Here is a 15338-nt window from a genome sequence, read left to right on the forward strand (position 1 = left end):
ATATATGTGTCGGAGGTGGAGGGAGCAAGGAGAAGAGGGAGACCAAATTTGAGGTGGAAAGTTGGAGTGAAAAAGATTTTGTGTGAATGGGGCCTGAACATGCAGGAGGGTGAAAGGAGGGCAAGGAATAGAGTGAATTGGAGCGATGTGGTATACCGGGGTTGACGTGTTGTCAGTGGATTGAATCAAGGCATGTGAAGCGTCTGGGGTAAACCATGGAAAGCTGTGTAGGTATGTATATTTGCGTGTGTGGACGTATGTATATACATGTGTATGGGGGGGGGGGTTGGGCCATTTCTTTCGTCTGTTTCCTTGCGCTACCTCGCAAACGCGGGAGACAGCGACAAAGTATAAGAAATATATATAATATATATATATATAATATATATATATATATATATATATATATATATATATATATATATATATATATATATGTGCTGAAAAAGGACTGATGATTGGGAATACCTGGTTTAAAATGCGAGATATACATAAGTATACTTATGTAAGTAGGAGAGATGGCCAGAGAGCGTTATTGGATTACGTGTTAATTGACAGGCGCGCGAAAGAGAGACTTTTGGATGTTAATGTGCTGAGAGGTGCAACTGAAGGGATGTCTGATCATTATCTTGTGGAGGCTAAGGTGAAGATTTGTATGGGTTTTCAGAAAAGAAGAGTGAACGTTGGGGTGAAGAGGGTGGTGAGAGTAAGTGAGCTTGGGAAGGAGACTTGTGTGAGGAAGTACCAGGAGAGACTGAGTACAAAATGGGAAAAGGTGAGAACAATGGAAGTAAGGGGAGTGGGGGAGGAATGGGATGTATTTAGGGAATCAGTGATGGATTGCGCAAAAGATGCTTGTGGCATGAGAAGAGTGGGAGGTGGGTTGATTAGAAAGGGTAGTGAGTGGTGAGATGAAGAAGTAAGAGTATTAGTGAAAGAGATGAGAGAGGCATTTGGACGATTTTTGCAGGGAAAAAATGAAATTGAGTGGGAGATGTATAAAAGAAAGAGACAGGAGGTCAAGAGAAAGGTGCAAGAGGTGAAAAAAAGGGCAAATGAGAGTTGGGGTGAGAGAGTAACATTAAATTTTAGGGAGAATAAAACGATGTTCTGGAAGGAGGTAAATAAAGTGCGTAAGACAAGGGAGCAAATGGGAACTTCAGTGAAGGGCGCAAATGGGGAGGTGATAACAAGTAGTGGTGATGTGAGAAAGAGATGGAGTCAGTATTTTGAAGGTATGTTGAATGTGTTTGATGATAGAGTGGCAGATATAGGGTGTTTTGGTCGAGGTGGTGTGCAAAGTGAGAGGGTTAGGGAAAATGATTTGGTAAACAGAGAAGAGGTAGTAAAAGCTTTGCGGAAGATGAAAGCCGGCAAGGCAGCAGGTTTGGATTGTATTGCAGTGGAATTTATTAAAAAAGGGGGTGACTGTATTGTTGACTGGTTGGTAAGGTTATTTAATGTATGTATGACTCATGGTGAGTTACCTGAGGATTGGCGGAATGCGTGCATAGTGCCATTGTAAAAAGCCAAAGGGGATAAGAGTGAGTGCTCAAATTACAGAGGTATAAGTTTGTTGAGTGTTCCTGGTAAAGTATATGGGAGGATATTGATTGAGAGGGTGAAGGCATGTACAGAGCATCAGATTGGAGAAGAGCAGTGTTGTTTCAGAAGTGGTAGAGGATGTGTGGATCAGGTGTTTGCTTTGAAGAATGTATGTGAGAAATACTTAGAAAAGCAAATGGATTTGTATGTAGCATTTATGGATCTGGAGAACGCATATGATAGAGTTGATAGAGATGCTCTGTGGAAGGTATTAAGAATATATGGTGTGGGAGGCAAGTTGTTAGAAGCAGTGAAAAGTTTTTATCGAGGATGTAAGGCATGTGTACGTGTAGGAAGAGAGGAAAGTGATTGGTTCTCAGTGAATGTAGGTTTGCGGCAGGGGTGTGTGATGTCTCCATGGTTGTTTAATTTGTTTATGGATGGGGTTGTTAGGGAGGTAAATGCAAGAGTTTTGGAAAGAGGGGCAAGTATGAAGTCTGTTGGGGATGAGAGAGCTTGGGAAGTGAGTCAGTTGTTGTTCGCTGATGATACAGCGCTGGTGGCTGATTCAGCTGGTGATTGAGTTTGGTAAAAAGTGTGAAAGAAGAAAGTTAACAGTAAATATGAATAAGAGAAAGGTTATTAGGTACAGTAGGGTTGAGGGTCAAGTCATTTGGGAGGTGAGTTTGAATGGAGAAAAACTGGAGGAAGTGAAGTGTTTTAGATATCTGGGAGTGGATGTGGCAGCGGATGGAACCATGGAAGCGGAAGTGGATCATAGAGTGGGGGAGGGGGCGAAAATTCTGGGAGCCTTGAAGAATGTGTGGAAGTTGAGAACATTATCTCGGAAAGCAAAAATGGGTATGTTTGAAGGAATAGTGGTTCCAACAATGTTGTATGGTTGTGAGGCGTGGGCTATGGATAGAGTTATGCGCAGGAGGATGGATGTGCTGGAAATGAGATGTTTGAGGAGAATATGTGGTGTGAGGTGGTTTGATCGAGTAAGTAACGTAAGGGTAAGAGAGATGTGTGGAAATAAAAAGAGCGTGGTTGAGAGAGCAGAAGAGGGTGTTTTGAAATGGTTCGGGCACATGGAGAGAATGAGTGAGGAAAGATTGACCAAGAGAATATATGTGTCGGAGGTGGAGGGAACGAGGAGAAGAGGGAGACCAAATTGGAGGTGGAAAGATGAAGTGAAAAAGATTTTGTGTGATCGGGGCCTGAACATGCAGGGGGGGTGAAAGGAGGGCAAGGAATAGAGTGATTTGGAGCGATGTGGTATACCGGGGTTGACGTGCTGTCAGTGGATGGAATCAAGGCATGTGAAGCGTCTGGGGAAAACAATGGAAAGCTCTGTAGGTATGTATATTTGCGTGTGTGGACGTGTGTATATACATGTGTATGGGGGTGGGTTGGGCCATTTCTTTCGTCTGTTTCCTTGCGCTACTTCGCAAACGCGGGAGACAGCGAAAAAGCAAAAAAAAAAAAAAAAAATATATATATATATATATATATATATATATATTATATATATTATATATATATATATATATTATATATATATATATATATATATATATATATATATATATATATATATATATATATATATATATATATATATATATATATATATATATATATATATATATATATATATATATATATATATATATATATATATATATATATATATATATATATATATTATCCCTGGGGATAGGGGTGAAAGATTACTTCCCACGCATTCCTCGTGTGTCGTAGAAGGCGACTAGAGGGGACGGGAGCGGGGGGCCAGAAATCCTCCCCTATTTGTATGTTTTAACTTTCTAAAATGGGAAACAGAAGAAGGAGTCACGCGGGGAGTGTTCAACCTTATCGAAGGCTCAGACTGGGGTGTCTAAATGTGTGTGGATGTAACCAAGATGTGAAAAAAGGAGGGATAGGTAGTATGTTTGAGGAAAGGAACCTGGATGTTTTGGCTCTGAGTGAAACGAAGCTCAAGGGTAAAGGGAGAAGGAGTGTTGGGAAGGTCTTGGGAGTAAAGTCAGGGGTTAGTGAGAGGACAAGAGCAAGGGAAAGAGTAGCAGTACTCCTGAAACAGGAGTTGTGGGAGTATGTGACAGAATGTAAGAAAGTAAATTCTCGATTAATATGGGTAAAACTGAAAGTTGATGGAGAGAGATGGGTGATTATTGGAGCATATGCACCTGGGCATAAGAAGAAAGATCATGAGAGGCAAGTGTTTTGGGAGCAGCCGAATGAGTGTGTTAGTGGTTTTGATGCACGAGACCGGGTTATAGTGATGGGTGATTTGAATGCAAAGGTGAGTAATGTGGCAGTTTAGGGAATAATTGGTATACATGGGGTGTTCAGTGTTGTAAATGGAAATGGTGAAGAGCTTGTAGATTTATGTGCTGAAAAAGGACTGGTGATTGGGAATACCTGGTTTAAAAAGCGAAATATACATAAGTATACGTATGTAAGTAGGAGAGATGGCCAGAGAGCGTTATTGGATTACGTGTTAATTGACAGGTGCGCGAAAGAGAGACTTTTGGATGTTAATGTGCTGAGAGGTGCAACTGGAGGGATGTCTGATCATTATCTTGTGGAGGCTAAGGTGAAGATTTGTATGGGTTTTCAGAAGAGAAGAGTGAATGTTGGGGTGAAGAGGGTGGTGAGAGTAAGTGAGCTTGGGAAGGAGACTTGTGTGAGGAAGTACCAGGAGAGACTGAGTACAGAATGGAAAAAGGTGAGAACAATGGAAGTAAGGGGAGTGGGGGAGGAATGGGATGTATTTAGGGAATCAGTGATGGATTGCGCAAAAGATGCTTGTGGCATGAGAAAAGTGGGAGGTGTTTTGATTAGAAAGGGTAGTGAGTGGTGGGATGAAGAAGTAAGAGTATTAGTGGAAGAAAAAAGAGACGCATTTGGACGATTTTTGCAAGGAAAAAATGCAATTGAGTGGGAGATGTATAAAAGAAAGAGACAGGAGGTCAAGAGAAAGGTGCAAGAGGTGAAAATGAGGGCAAATGAGAGTTGGGGTGAGAGAGTATCATTAAATTTTAGGGAGAATAAAAAGATGTTCTGGAAGGAGGTAAATAAAGTGCGTAAGACAAGGGAGCAATTGGGAACTTCAGTGAAGGGCGCAAATGGGGAGGTGATAACAAGTAGTGTGATATGAGAAGGAGATGGAGTGAGTATTTTGAAGGTTTGTTGAATGTGTTTGATGATAGAGTGGCAGATATATTGTGTTTTGGTCGAGGTGGTGTGCAAAGTGAGAGGGTTAGGGAAAATGATTTGGTAAACAGAGAAGAGGTAATGAAAGCTTTGCGGAAGATGAAAGCCGGCAAGGCAGCAGGTTTGGATGGTATTGCAGTGGAATTTATTAAAAAAGGGGGTGACAGTTTTATTGACTGGTTGGTAAGGTTATTTAATGTATGTATGACTCATGTTAAGGTGCCTAAGGATTGGCGGAATGCGTGCATAGTGCCATTGTACAAAGGCAAAGGGGATAAGAGTGAGTGCTCAAATTAAAGAGGTATAAGTTTGTTGAGTATTCCTGGTAAATTATATGGGAGGGTGTTGATTGAGAGGGTGAAGGCATGTACAGAGCATCAGATTGGGGAAGAGCAGTGTGGTTTCAGAAGTGGTAGAGGATGTGTGGATCAGGTGTTTGCTTTAAGGAATGTTTGTGAGAAATACTTAGAAAAGCAAATGGATTTGTATGTAGCATTTATGGATCTGGAGAAGGCATATGATAGAGATGATAGAAATGCTCTGTGGAAGGTATTAAGAATATATGGTGAGGGAGGCAAGTTGTTAGAAGCAGTGAAAAGTTTTTATCGAGGATTTAAGGCATGTGTACGTGTAGGAAGAGAGGAAAGTGACTGGTTCTCAGTGAATGTAGATTTGCGGCAGGGGTGTGTGATGTCTCCATGGTTGTTTATTTTGTTTATGGATGGGGTTGTTAGTGAGGTAAATGCAAGAGTTTTGGAAAGAGGGGCAAGTATGAAGTCGGTTGTGGATGAGAGAGCTTGGGAAGTGAGTCAGTTGTTGTTCGCTGATGATACAGCGCTGGTGGCTGATTAATGTGAGAAATGCAGAAGCTGGTGACTGAGATTGGTAAAGTGTGTGAAAGAAGAAAGTTAACAGTAAATGTGAATAGGAGCAAGGTAATTAGGTACAGTAGGGTTGAGGGTCAAGTCAATTGGGAGGTAAGTTTGAATGGAGAAAACTGGAGCAAGTAAAGTGTTTTAAATATCTGGGAGTAGATCTGGCAGCGGATGGAACCATGGAAGCGGAAGTGGATCATAGGGTGGGGGAGGGGGCGAAAATTCTGGGAGCCTTGAAGAATGTGTGGAAGTCAAGAATATTATCTCGGAAAGCAAAATTTGGTATGTTTGAAGGAATAGTGGTTCCAACAATGTTGTATGGTTGCGAGGCGTGGGCTAAGGATTAAAGTTGTGCGCTGGAGGATGGATGTGCTGGAAATGAGATGTTTGAGGACAATATGTGGTGTGAGGTGGTTTGATCGAGTAAGTAACGTAAGGGTAAGAGAGATGTGTGGAAATAAAAAGAGCGTGGTTGAGAGAGCAAAAGAGGGTGTTTTGAAATGGTTTGGGCACATGGAGAGAATGAGTGAGGAAAGATTGACCAAGAGGATATATGTGTCGGAGGTGGAGGGAACGAGGAGAAGTGGGAGACCAAATTGGAGGTGGAAAGATGGAGTGAAAAAGATTTTGTGTGATCGGGGCCTGAACATGCAGGAGGGTGAAAGGAGGGCAAGGAATGGAGTGAATTGGATCGATGTGGTATACCGGGGTTGACGTGCTGTCAGTGGATTGAATCAGGTCATATGAAGCATCTGGGGTAAACCATGGAAAGCTGTGTAGGTATGTGTAGGTAGTATATATATATATATATATATATATTATAATATATATATATATATATATATATATATTATATATATATATATATATATATATATATATATATATATATATATATCCCTGGGGATAGGGGATTAAGAATACTTCCCACGTATTCCCTGCGTGTCGTAGAAGGCGACTAAAAGGGGAGGGAGCGGGGGGCTGGAAATCCTCCCCTCTCGGTTTTTTTTTCAATTTTCCAAAAGAAGGAACAGAGAATTGGGCCAGGTGAGGGTATTCCCTCAGAGGCCCAGTCCTCTGTTCTTAATGCTACCTCGCTAATGCGGGAAATGGCGAATAGTTTGAAAGAAAGAAAAAGATATATATATATATATATATATATATATATATATATATATATATATATATATATATATATATATATTATATATATATATATATATATATTGTCAGATGGTTATATTGCCATAGTAAATATAATTTGAATGTTTCTTTATTGTTGCGTTAACTACATTGTCTTATCAGTTATATTATCATTATGGCTAAATTGTCGTGGCAAATATGTTGATATGGAGGCTGTATTTTCATGATATATCTACAGTCATTGTAAGTTTATAACCAATTTGACTCTAATGTCATGGTGATTGATTTATATAGTGACATTATTGTCAAGGAGGCAGTACTGTCTTGGTGGCTACATTGTCATTTGATGTATTTTCAATGTAACTTTATTGTGAAAATGGCTTTATTGTCAGTGTAGCTATGGTGTCATGAGGTACGAATTTTCATAGTGACAATGTTGTCATTATGAACATACCGTCATGTTGGCTACCTTCTCATTTTGTTTCCATTGCTATGATATATATATCGTCACCTTTGCTACATTGGAAAGCTGATATTTTTTTATAGTTGCTTTATTACTATTTTGTTAATCATGCATATTTTGTCATATTCGATATATTATCATTATAACTATATTATCAAGTGACAATATTGTCATGGTGAGTATATTATCATTATAAGTACAAGCTCATAGTGGCTATATTGGCAAGATAATTTTATTGTCATGGTGACAATTTTAACATGATGGGTATAATGTCATGGTGTCTGTATTTTCATTGTAGCTTTCTTAATGGTGTTGATTTTGACCTATAGGATATATCATTATAAAAAGGAAATATTTCATTTTGATGCTTTATCAAGTGACTACATTGTCATGATATGTTGTATGTTTTCAGTGCTGTCATGGTAAATGTTTTATTATGGTGGCTACATTGAAATGGAAGCCATATTGGCAGGGTTGCTATATTTTCAAAGTGGGATCATTTCGTTTTGGAGATTATATTGCTTTTGTGAGAATATTTTCATGGTAACTTTGTTGCCATAATTTCTATTTTGTCATATATTTTGTTGAATTGATGGAAATATTGACATAGAAACTGAATTGGCATGTTGTATGTATTGTCTTGGTGGTTGTATTGTCATTGTGACTACATGGTTATGATGGCTATATTGCTATTAAGATCATATTGTTATTGTAACTATGTTACCACAGTGGCTATAGTGTTAGGAGATTATATTACCATGGTGGCTATAGTGTTAGGTGACTATATTTCCATGGTGGCTATAGTGTTAGGTGACTATATTGCTATGGAGGCTATTTGTCACTCTTTTTATATTACAAAGAGATGAATGTCTTTTCAAGTTAGGTATATTGTCAGGGTACCTATATCGTCATGTTAGCTATATCGTTGTGACTGTATTATATCATTCTGTTGGTATATTGCCATGATGGCTATACTAATATTTTGGCGATATTGGCATGGGAATATCGTGTCTTAGAAGCTAAACTGTTGTTATGGACATTTTTTCATAGGAATACATTATCATGGTAGCTATATTGTCATGGTTGATATACTTTCATAGCGGCTACATTGTCATGGTGACAGTATTCATCCTGATAGCTGTACTGTTATTTTCAATACAATGCCATCGTAGCTACATTATCTTGGGCGTTATATTAACTTGATGGCTATATAGCTATGGTTGATTTTGTCGTTGGAGATATATTTTGTTGTTAGCTACACTTCTATTGTAATTATATGATGATATTTTCATGGCGGCTTATTTGATATTGTGAGTGTAAGTGTACGGATAACATATCCTCATGTCACTTATAATGTCATTGTTTTTACAGCATGATGGTGTTTATGTCAACCTGCAGATAATATTATCACCTATCGGTGCATGATTATGGAAACTGTCTTGTGATAGCGATTATATTTCATTGTAATTATTTTGACGTAGTGACTGTACTTTCATGGTAGCTATATTGTTATGTCAGTTACATTTTCGAGGTTGTTTCATTATTTTACTGTCTATACTGTCAAGGTGACTACATTTTAACGATAAATCCTGTTTTGTTCGCTATTTTTTCATGGGACTATATTGTCCTGGACGTTATATGTTTCCTATGATCCGAAAGCGACTATTTTTGTTAAAGTATGTATATAGTCGTTTGGCTATATTGTTATGGTGAATATAACTTGAATGTGTCTATATTATTGCGTTGAATATTTTGTAATATCATTTATGTGGTCTTGGTGGCTTTATTGTTACGGTGAATGTATTGCCATCTTGACGATATTATCATAATGGCTAACTTGTCAGAGCAAAGATATTTATATGGAGGCTATATTTTCATGGCAGATATATTCTTATCGATTCTTTATTTTTATGATATTCATATGATCATTGTAGGTTTACTATGAAGGTGAATCTAGTGTCCTGGTGATTGATTTATATCGTGACACTATGTCGTGGTGGCTATGTTGTCTTGGTGGCTATATTGTCATTGACTGTATTTTCAATGTTACCCTTTTTGTGAAGATGGCTTTCTTGTCAGTGTAGCTGTAGGTGTCTTGGGGAGCATATTTTTTCGTATTGGCAGTATTGTCGTTATGAACATACCGTCATTCTGGTTATCTTTTTATTTTGGTTATATTGCTATGATGTATATATCGTCACCTGGGCTATATTGGCAAGGTGATCTTTTTCATAGTTGTTATATTGTCAGTTTTTTAATCATGCATGTTTTATCAAAAGCGATACATTATCATGATAACTATATTAATAAGGTTAGAATATTTTCATGGATGACTATATTGGTAATATGACTATAATCTCATTGTGGCTATATTGTTAAGATAACTTCATTGTCATAGTGACTATTTTATCATGAAGTTTATAAGGTCATTGTGACTGCATTTTCAAGGCAGCTTCTATAATGGTGTTGATTTTGCCCTTGAGGACATATCATTATAGAAGCAAATTTTCATATTTAATGAATTACCCGTTGACTAAATTGATATGATATGCCATATCGTTATGGTTTCAGTACTGTCATGGTGAATATATTATTATGGTGGCTATATTGCAATTGAAGCCATAGTGGCAGGTTGGCAATATTTTCATAGTCGGGTCATTTTCTTATGGCGATTATATTGCATTCGTGAGTATATTGTTATGATTACTGTTACCATAATATTTATGTTGTCTTTGAATTTGTGATTAGATGGCAATATTGTGATACAGAATGTATTCTTATGTTGTCTGTATTGTCATGGTGGTTGTATTTTCATCGTAACTATATGGTCATGGTGGCTATATCAAAATTAAAATCATATGGTTATGGTAAATATTTTGCCATTGTTGATATATTGTAAGGCGACTATATTGTCATGGTGCTTATTTGTCATTTTTATCGTATTACAAGGAGATGACTGTCTTTTCATGTTGGCTATATTGTCCGGGTAGCTATATTGTCATGTTAGCTTTATCGTTTGTTTTTTTCTATCGTTATACTGCCATGATGGCTATACTAATATTTTGTTGATATTGACATGGTGATATAGTGTCTTAGCAGCTAAACTGTTGTTGTGGATATTTTTTCATAGGAAAACATTCTCATGGTAGCTACATTGTTAAGGTTGATACATTGTCTGGGTAGCTACATAATCATGGTGACGATATTGGCACGGTGGCTGCATTGTTATTTTCAATATAATGCCATTCGGACTACATTATCTTGGTTCCAATATTAAGTTGATGGCCATATTGCTATGGTCAATTTTGTCGTTGGGGATGTGTTTTGTTGTTAGTTAAATTTTTTCCGGTTTATATGATAATGATAATATTTTCATGTCGACTTATTTGGTATTGTGAGTGTAAATGTATGGATATCATATATCATGTCAACTATATTGTCATGGTTTTTATAGTGTGATGGTTTTTATGTCAACCTCCTGATTATCTCATCATGAGTGGTGTATGATAATGGTAACTATATAGCAAAGGCGATAATATTTCATTGTGATTATTTTGTCAAGGTAACTTCATTTTCATGTTAGCTATATTGTTATGGCAGGTATATTTTCATGGTTGTTACATTGTTTTATTGGCTATACTGTGAAGGTGGCTACATTTAAATGATAAATTCTTTTTGGTAGCTATTTTATCAAGGACACTACAATGTGCTGGAGGATATATGTTTGTTTTGATCCAAAAGCGACTATTTTGTCACAGCGTCTGTATTGTCAGGTGGCTATATTGCATATTGAATATAATTTAAATGTTTATCCATTGTTGCAGTGACTATATTTTCAAATAACGTATATGATCATGGTGGCTTTATTATTACGGTAAATATATTGTTGTTTTGACAATACAATCATAATGGGTAAGATGTCATAGTAAATATGTTGATATTGACGAAATATTTTCATTGTTACTTATATAGTCATTGAAAGTTTATTATCAAGGTGACTCTGATGTCATTGTGATTGATTTATATCGTGATTTTATTGTCCTGGTGGCTGTACTGTCATATTGGGTATGTCATCAAGGTAGCTATATTGTAATGTTAGTTTTTTGTTGCGGTGGGATTTTTTTTCCTGGAGGTATTTTGATATGAAAAATGTGAAGGAAAATAGTGAAATTGGAGAAAAATGTAGCTTAGACAGTGAAGCTTATTGATACAGTGGTTAAATTGATGAGAGCTGCTACTGACGTTTGTGTAAATAAATTATACATTTCCTTTTTTCCATAGCCAGAGGTTGAACCATTATGTGACATTCATTTTTTTTCATTCATTTCAAGCTAGAAGTTTCAGTTTTCTAAATTGTTTCTTACATTTCTCATATGTATATGTGTGTATGTGTGTGTGTGTGTGTATATGTGCGTATGTATGTGTATGTGTATGTATGTGTATATGTATATATATATATGTATATTATCCCTGGGGATAGGGGTGAAAGAATACTTCCCACGTATTCCTCGCGTGTCGTAGAAGGCGACTAGAGGGGACGGGAGCGGGGGGCCAGAAATCCTCCCCTCCTTGTATTAACTTTCTAAAATGGGAAACAGAAGAAGGAGTCACGCGGGGAGTGCTCATCCTCCTCGAAGGCTCAGAGTGGGGTGCCTAAATGTGTGTGGATGTAACCAAGATGTGAAAAAAGGAGAGATAGGTAGTATGTTTGAGGAAAGGAACCTGGATGTTTTGGCTCTGAGTGAAACGAAGCTCAAGGGTAAAGGGGAAGAGTGGTTTGGGAATGTCTGGGGAGTAAAGTCAGGGGTTTGTGAGAGGACAAGAGCAAGTGAAGGAGTAGCAATACTCCTGAAACAGGAGTTGTGGGAGTATGTGATAGAGTGTAAGAAAGTAAATTCTCGATTAATATGGGTAAAACTGAAAGTTGATGGAGAGAGGTGGGTGATTATTGGTGCATATGCACCTGGGCATGAGAAGAAAGATCAAGAGAGGCAAGTGTTTTGGGAGCAGCTGAATGAGTGTGTTAGTGGTTTTGATGCACGAGACCGGGTCATAGTGATGGGTGATTTGAATGCAAAGGTGAGTAATGTGGCAGTTGAGGGAATAATTGGTATACATGGGGTGTTCAGTGTTGTAAATGGAAATGGTGAAGAGCTTGTAGATTTATGTGCTGAAAAAGGACTGATGATTGGGAATACCTGGTTTAAAAAGCTAGATATACATAAGTATACTTATGTAAGTAGGAGAGATGGCCAGAGAGCGTTATTGGATTACGTGTTAATTGACAGGCGTGCGAAAGAGAGACTTTTGGATGTTAATGTGCTGAGAGGTGCAACTGGAGGGATGTCTGATCATTATCTTGTGGAGGCTAAGGTGAAGATTTGTATGGGTTTTCAGAAGAGAAGAGTGAATGTTGGGGTGAAGAGGGTGGTGAGAGTAAGTGAGCTTGGGAAGGAGACTTGTGTGAGGAAGTACCAGGAGAGACTGAGTACAGAATGGAAAAAGGTGAGAACAATGGAAGTAAGGGGAGTGGGGGAGGAATGGGATGTATTTAGGGAATCAGTGATGGATTGCGCAAAAGATGCTTGTGGCATGAGAAGAGTGGGAGGTGGGTTGATTAGAAAGGGTAGTGAGTGGTGGGATGAAGAAGTAAGAGTATTAGTGAAAGAGATGAGAGAGGCATTTGGACGATTTTTGCAGGGAAAAAATGCAATTGAGTGGGAGATGTATAAAAGAAAGAGACAGGAGGTCAAGAGAAAGGTGCATGAGGTGAAAAAAAGGGCAAATGAGAGTTGGGGTGAGAGAGTATCATTAAATTATAGGGAGAATAAAAAGATGTTCTGGAAGGAGGTAAATAAAGTGCGTAAGACAAGGGAGCAAATGGGAACTTCAGTGAAGGGCGCAAATGGGGAGGTGATAACAAGTAGTGGTGATGTGAGAAGGAGATGGAGTGAGTATTTTGAAGGTTTGTTGAATGTGTTTGATGATAGAGTGGCAGATATAGGGTGTTGGTCGAGGTTTTGTGCAAAGTGAAAGGGTTAGGGAAAATGATTTGGTAAACAGAGAAGAGGTAGTGAAAGCTTTGCGGAAGATGAAAGCCGGCAAGGCAGCAGGTTTGGATGGTATTGCAGTGGAATTTATTAAAAAAGGGGGTGACTGTATTGTTGACTGGTTGGTAAGGTTATTTAATGTATGTATGACTTATGGTGAGGTGCCTGAGGATTGGCGGAATGCGTGCATAGTGCCATTGTACAAAGGCAAAGGGGATAAGAGTGAGTGCTCAAATTACAGAGGTATAAGTTTGTTGAGTATTCCTGGTAAATTATATGGGAGGGTATTGATTGAGAGGGTGAAGTCATGTACAGAGCATCAGATTGGGGAAGAGCAGTGTGGTTTCAGAAGTGGTAGAGGATGTGTGGATCAGGTGTTTGCTTTGAAGAATGTATGTGAGAAATACTTAGAAAAGGAAATGGATTTGTCTGTAGCATTTATGGATCTGGAGAAGGCATATGATAGAGTTGATAGAGATGCTCTGTGGAAGGTATTAAGAATATATGGTGTGGGAGGAAAGTTGTTAGAAGCAGTGAAAACTTTTTATCGAGGATGTAAGGCATGTGTACGTGTAGGAAGAGAGGAAAGTGATTGGTTCTCAGTGAATGTAGGTTTGCGGCAGGGGTGTGTGATGTCTCCATGGTTGTTTAATTTGTTTATGGATGGGGTTGTTAGGGAGGTAAATGCAAGAGTTTTGGAAAGAGGGGCAAGTATGAAGTCTGTTGTGGATGAGAGAGCTTGGGAAGTGAGTCAGTTGTTGTTCGCTGATGATACAACGCTGGTGGCTGATTCATGTGGGAAACTGCAGAAGCTGGTGACTGAGTTTGGAAAAGTGTGTGGAAGAAGAAAGTTAAGAGTAAATGTGAATAAGAGCAAGGTTATTAGGTACAGTAGGGTTGAGGGTCAAGTCAATTGGAAGGTGAGTTTGAATGGAGAAAAACTGGAGGAAGTGAAATGTTTTAGATATCTGGGAGTGGATCTGGCAGCGGATGGAACCATGGAAGCGGAAGTGGATCATAGGGTGGGGGAGGGGGCGAAAATCTTGGGGGCCTTGAAGAATGTGTGGAAGTCGAGAACATTATCCCGGAAAGCAAAAATGGGTATGTTTGAAGGAATAGTGGTTCCAACAATGTTGTATGGTTGCGAGGCGTGGGCTATGGATAGAGTTGTGCGCAGGAGGATGGATATGCTGGAAATGAGATGTTTGAGGACAAAATGTGGTGTGAGGTGGTTTGATCGAGTGAGTAACGTAAGGGTAAGAGAGATGTGTGGAAATAAAAAGAGCGTGGTTGAGAGAGCAGAAGAGGGTGTTTTGAAGTGGTTTGGGCACATGGAGAGGATGAGTGAGGAAAGATTGACCAAGAGGATATATGTGTCGCAGGTGGAGGGAACAAAGGGAAGAGGGAGACCAAATTGGAGGTGGAAAGATGGAGTGTAAAAGATTTTGTGTGATCGGGGCCTGAACATGCAGGAGGGTGAAAGGAGGGCAAGGAATAGAGTGAATTGGAGCGATGTGGTATACCGGGGTTGACGTGCTGTCAGTGGATTCAATCATGGCATGTGAAGCGTCTGGGGTAAACCATGGAAAGCTGTGTAGGTATGTCTATTTGCGTGTGTGGACGTATGTATATACATGTGTATGGGGGGGGGTTGGGCCATTTCTTTCGTCTGTTTCCTTGCGCTACCTCGCAAACGCGGGAGACAGAGACAAAGTATAATAAAAAAAAAATAATAAATATTTTGATATGATAGCTTCACTAGCATTTTGGTGGCATTGGCATGGTGATATAATGTCTTAGCAGCAAAACTGTTGCAATGGATATTTTTCATGGGAGTATATTTTCATTGTGGCTACATTTTTAAGGTTAATATATTTTCATGGTAGCTACATTGTTATGGTGAGGATACTGGCATGGTGGCTTTATTGTGCTATAATGCTATCATGGGTACATTATCCTGGCTGTATTGCTATGGTTAATTTTGTCGCTAAGGATATATTTTTGCAGCTACATATTTATTTT

This window comes from Panulirus ornatus, chromosome 55, assembly GCF_036320965.1.
Source record: "Panulirus ornatus isolate Po-2019 chromosome 55, ASM3632096v1, whole genome shotgun sequence".
NCBI lineage: Eukaryota > Metazoa > Arthropoda > Malacostraca > Decapoda > Palinuridae > Panulirus > Panulirus ornatus.